Source organism: Podarcis muralis, chromosome 2, assembly GCF_964188315.1.
Source record: "Podarcis muralis chromosome 2, rPodMur119.hap1.1, whole genome shotgun sequence".
In the NCBI taxonomy this organism is placed as follows: domain Eukaryota; kingdom Metazoa; phylum Chordata; class Lepidosauria; order Squamata; family Lacertidae; genus Podarcis; species Podarcis muralis.
The window spans coordinates 4,479,309-4,485,261 of NC_135656.1; the positions used below are offsets into that span (position 1 = coordinate 4,479,309).

The following is a 5,953-nucleotide window of genomic DNA, read 5'->3' on the forward strand; positions in this document are numbered from 1 at the left end:
CCCAAGCCCAGCTCCCAACCGAAGCCTCGCCTGGCAATTCCATGTGAATCCCGCTCTGCCCCAGGTGCCCCAAGGGCGCCCTTGGGAGGCTTCACCCGGAACAAAAGTCGTCCCCGTCCCCCCGGTAGCTCTGGCTCTGACAACGAGGTCTGATATTTCCAGAATTTGCGTTCCTTGGAAACAGGAAATCCATATAGCCCTCATAGTCAATCAGGAGAGAACGATGAGGGCCCCATAAAGGAACCCCAAAGACAACTGAACGGTTTGGAGGAAATTCTGTTTTCTAGGCTTCCCAGGACAGCAGACGCTTCTGGTCCCTTGAGTCGGCTTGCCTGCTCTCCATTGAACTGTACATAGCCGAGGGGCCTCCGCTTCCTTTGATATTTTATGGGGTAGATTGATAGGAAGGTTTCCAAGTCTAAGGCTTAGAATAAGAGGCATTAGGAAATGCCATTTTGCAGTCCTCCAAATGGCAACTTTAAGAGGTACAGGACAAGGCAGTGTGCAGGACGAAATAGGCCTGTGCCCTGCTGCAAATTTCACAGGCTGGAAGTGTCAATGGGGACTTTCCCCCTTGGGAGGCTTCTTGGTACCAATTATGCTCAGGACCGCAATACCTCAAGGACCGCCTGTTCTCATAGGAAGCGACCCAGATCCTGTGATCATCATCAGAGACTCTTCTTTGTGTGCCTCCTCTGCAATAGGTCCATATGTGGCCTTTTCTGTGGTGACTCCTCGCTTGTGAAATGCTCTACACACACACACACACACACACACACACACACACACACACACACACACCCCTCTTGAGTATAATTTATTTGGATACAACCCATGGCCTCAAATTATTTCTGCTCTAAGGGTATTCCATCACTCTACAGTGGTACCTCAGGTTAAGTACTTAATTCGTTCTGGAGGTCTGTACTTAACCTGAAACTGTTCTTAACCTGAACCACCACTTTAGCTAATGGGGCCGCCTCCTGCTGCCGCCGCACCGCCGCCACTTGATTTCTGTTCTCATCCTGAAGCAAAGTTCTTAACCTGAAGCACTATTTCTGGGTTAGCAGAGTCTGTAACCTGAAGCATCTGTAACCTGAAGTGTATGTAACCCAAGGTACCACTGTAATTCATTTGCCTCCCAGACTTCGGCTACTGTCCTAGCCAAGGGTCCACATAACCACACACTTTCAGAGTCAGGATGTAGAACGTGATGAATAACAAGCTTGTCCCAGCGCAATAGTTCTTCCGTGCACAGTAGCTGGTGTCTCTGAGCAGGTGTAGGCACCGTAGGCCATTTGCCTTGGCATCATGCCAGGGTCAGTTGCTAACTATTTACATTCCTGGCCTATTCTGGGAGCTGAGTTGCCAGCAAACTTAGTGTGCTGTGGACTTCGGCCCTGGCCCTGCGGTTGCATCATGTTGCACCAGTGTTTTTTTCCCAGACAGCCATGTTTGCACGTTGCCTCTTTCTCTAGCCAAAACCAACTATCCCAAGAACTTTAATCCCATTGTGCCCCTCTACCCTACAGCCAGATACTTGAATGTCAGCAGAACTGCTCCCTGCCAAGGCCAGTTGTGGAAGCTGTTCAACTGGTGGACTCAACGTCTCAGGTCTTGGGTTCAAATTCCTACACGACAGAAGCAGCAAGGAAGGGGAACAGGAACAGGAGGGGGGAAAGCAGACCCGGCCACTGCTTCCAAACAAGGGCTGAGGGGGAGCGGGATGTCTCCGCCCCGCTCCCAGTCCCACCACTCTGCGCTCCCTGAGAGTGTTGCCTGCCTAATCCGTCAAGATGACCAACAGCAAGGGGAAGAGGAAGGGTACACGTTACATGTTCTCAAGACAATTTCGCAAACATGGTGTCCCTCTTGCCACCTACATGTGCATCTATTAAGGTGGTTTTGTTGACATAAAGGGCATGGGCACAATTCAGAAAGGCATGCCCCACAAATGTTACTATGGCAAGACTGGAAGGATCTACAGCATTACCCAGCATGCTGTGGGCATTATTGTGAACAAGAAGGTTAAGGACAAGATTCTTGCCCAGAGAATTAATGTGCACATTGAGTATATCAAGTACTCTAAGAGCAGAGACAGCTTCTTGCAGTGGGTGAAAGACTATGAAAGAAAGGGGCGGGGGGGGGGAGGAAAAGGGAATTTGGTTTGAACTAAAACACCAGCCTGCTCCTCCAAGAGCACTTTCTGATAAAAAATGGCAAGGAGCCAGAGCTGCTGGAACTCATTTCATATGAGTTTATGACATACTTGTATATGAACAAAATGAAATCTCATGTTGACTACCTAAAAAACAAAACAAAAACAGAAGCAGCAAGAAGGCAGAGGTAGTTACCTGGTAAAAGGGAGGGGATACCTTGTTTTGGTGGCTGGTTCTGCTCTGATCAATAGCATACAGTGAGGCTGAAAGTTATACCCAAGTGTGTATACTAGTCTCTGTGTTAAAAAAAGTTGCACAAAGGAAAGCTGAATTCTGCACTCCACATTAATTTATTGTTCTTCTAGTAATCTCTCAGAAGTGCAACGGGAAAGTACTGAAGCCCCCTGGAAATCCCCTCTTATCCAGCTTCTGTAATTTCTTCAGGATTTCCTATACCTTCACAGCAATGGTCTAGGAACTTGTGCTTTTTGTTGTTTCTGGGTCATTCCATGTCAAGTGATCCGACTTTTTTACCTCATGTCATCCAATTTTCTTAATATTTTGTACTCTTGTTGAATGAGGAGAACTAAGTTTAAATCTAGAATTTTAGCATTTTATCTCATCCCATTTCTTCGTTATGAGGGCTTGAAATTTCAAAAAAGTGTCAATTTTGGCCTTGTCTGACTACACAAAAACCTTAAAAGCTCAGTCCAGCATTGAGATACATCAAAACTAAAAACACCAATCTCTTCAGAACTTCATGAGTTTTAATGTCACAAGATGGAGTTACTTTAAAATTTAAATTTAACTCACTGCAAGAAGACCCGTTTTTCCTAAATAGAACCTAATAAGGCAGACATGTATGTACAAAATACTTTTTTTCAATGTGATCTCATTGAGATCCCAATATGAAATTTTGCAGGTAGATCTTAGAAATATTAAATAATCAATAATTTTTTTTAAAAAAGTTAATCATATTTTTAAAAAAATCACTTTTTAAATTTTGTAACTTACAATTTAAATTTAAAGCAAGTCCATATTGATTTTTTGGCTCGGGTGAAGCCTCAAGAGGAGCACCATTGAGGCTCCCAGGCTGTGTGTAAGTGTGTGCAAATGTGCATGGGGTGGTGGTGTGGGGTGCCAAATTGGGCCCTTGACCCAGGTGAAATAAAGCCTAATTTAGCCCCTGCTATTAGCCCCATCTCAATCTGCTTCAAGTTTTTGAATATATTCTTCACCTCTTAGGAACAGATCACTCTGGAGCCCATCCATACATGGGGCTATGTACACCCATGTCCTCTAAAAACGTATGGTATCAGAGGTGGTATGAGCAGTTTTTGCCAAAGTTGGGAGTCATTTTGGGGGGACTGAACTTGTGGCTTTGTACCCAGTGGTGGTCAGGCCAAAGGATGCCAGTCTAAGTCCAGCAATCTCCTCACTGTGGCCACCCAGATTCCCTGTATTGCAAGGTGTATTGCCAGATGATCCTCAGGGACAATTCTATTATTCTAAGTATGCAAGCATTTGCACTCCCGCTATCCTAACCCAACACACACACACACACACACACACACACACACACACACACACACAGAGCGAGTGAGACAGAGAGATTTAGACTAGGCCATTCAGTGTTCAGTCACCAGAGGTGAATATGCAAGAAAGTGCCTGGTTTTTTGCCTGACAGAATACCTAAGGAGCCAGATCACTGGTTCAGGTAGCTCAGGACAGTCTTCCTCTGGATCAGCTGGCAGCAGCTCACCAGGGTTTCAGAACAGAGTTTTCCCAAGCCTTACCTGGAACAGATCACTCTGGAGCCCATCCATACATGGGGCTATGTACACCCATGTCCTCTAAAAACGTATGGTATCAGAGGTGGTATGAGCAGTTTTTGCCAAAGTTGGGAGTCATTTTGGGGGGACTGAACTTGTGGCTTTGTACCCAGTGGTGGTCAGGCCAAAGGATGCCAGTCTAAGTCCAGCAATCTCCTCACTGTGGCCACCCAGATTCCCTGTATTGCAAGGTGTATTGCCAGATGATCCTCAGGGACAATTCTATTATTCTAAGTATGCAAGCATTTGCACTCCCGCTATCCTAACCCAACACACACACACACACACACACACACACAGCGAGTGAGACAGAGAGATTTAGACTAGGCCATTCAGTGTTCAGTCACCAGAGGTGAATATGCAAGAAAGTGCCTGGTTTTTTGCCTGACAGAATACCTAAGGAGCCAGATCACTGGTTCAGGTAGCTCAGGACAGTCTTCCTCTGGATCAGCTGGCAGCAGCTCACCAGGGTTTCAGAACAGAGTTTTCCCAAGCCTTACCTGGAAAGGCTGACTGAACTTGTGGCCTTCCACATGCGCTGAACTATGACCTTTCCCATTCAGTACCTTGTATGCTGCATGAAAAAGGCCCCCAGGTGGGTCAATCCTTGGAATATCTCGGGGAGGCTGGGAATAACTACTTGCAACCCCTTGGAGAACCGTTGCCAGGCAGTTTAGAACTGGGACGAGGAACCCAAGGCTTACAACCCAATACCCACAAGAGACTGAGCCTTTCTGTTGTGGGGAGGGGACTCTGCAATCTTGCAGCTCAGCAAACACTGCCCATTTGGCCTTGACCAGCTATTAGCTGCAGCTTCAAAATGATTTTTCTTACAGGTCAATGGTAGGGAAAAGGTTTCCCACCCCTGGTAGAACATTGAGCTAGATGAACAATTGCCTGACTCAGATTCACATGCTGGTGGTGTGAGTGGGGAGGGGTAGTGATGGCAATAGTGGTGAGTTCTGCCACCTTCCCCCCCCCCCAGATAAAGCCACTGCTAAGGGCTACCGTCTACATTCCTCTGCCCATGCACATACTTCTTCAACATGACAATGGCACCAGGGGGATGCCAGCATTAAACATGGGAGTGTGATTTAGTTCACATGCTTGACTCTCATCCTTGCAATCCCAGCATATCTCAACAAAGAGAGAGAACCCATATCTTGAACTTCCCAGCCTCGTGCGATCAACTCCCTTTTGACTTCTGCTAATTAACTTAATAGTAATTAAGTTTTATCCATTTTAATGCTGTGTAAGTATTTTGAACCATTTGGATACTGTATAAAAAATAGGGCGTGGGCTATCTAGCCAGGTTCAGTGCTTTTCATTCCCACTGAATTCAAAAGAAGTATTATGAATAATGTTTTCTCCCCTTAGAATTTATGGGGCATGGAATATAAACCATCTTGAGTCTCATTGGAGAAGGTATTGAATCAACCAATTATTTGTAATAATATGTCTCTCCCTTTTTTCCAGATTTAATAAGCCTCACCTTCTGTTGCCAGAATTTGTAGTGATGCCTTTGCAGGCAGTTTAATTCACAAATAGCATTGATACTGACGTTATTTCTGGTGTTGCTGGTGGTGCAACAACAATCTCACCACCGTGGTATGTGATGGGGTTCATTTCCTTGTCACAGTCAGGCTACTAATATGTAGCACTGACCATTTGTTCCTCCAAGTGATTCTACTCTCTGGGGAAACAGAGCAGCAGGGAGTCCCTGTGACAGGGCAATAAAGGACAAGGCAATACAGAACCCCAGTTACACAGCCAGAGTTAGGTCAATGAAGTAAATTTGCCCAGGTTCTTTAGTTTACAATGTATATTCCAGATGCGAAACATAGCTGCAGAAAAGTGGTTACAGAAGCTGTTAGTACTGACAGCACTGCAATCCAAAGGCTTTTCTCCATCATAGAAGTTAAGATTGCAGCTCCAGCGAGGCACCTTGGCACCTGAGCAAAACTT

General features: G+C 45.7%; 1 pseudogene; it reads left to right on the forward strand.

The window, feature by feature from the left end:
- The first annotated feature begins 827 nt into the window (after positions 1-827).
- On the forward strand, positions 828-3,928 carry LOC114592930 (large ribosomal subunit protein eL21 pseudogene; annotated as a pseudogene).
- Positions 3,929-5,953: the final 2,025 nt, after the last annotated feature.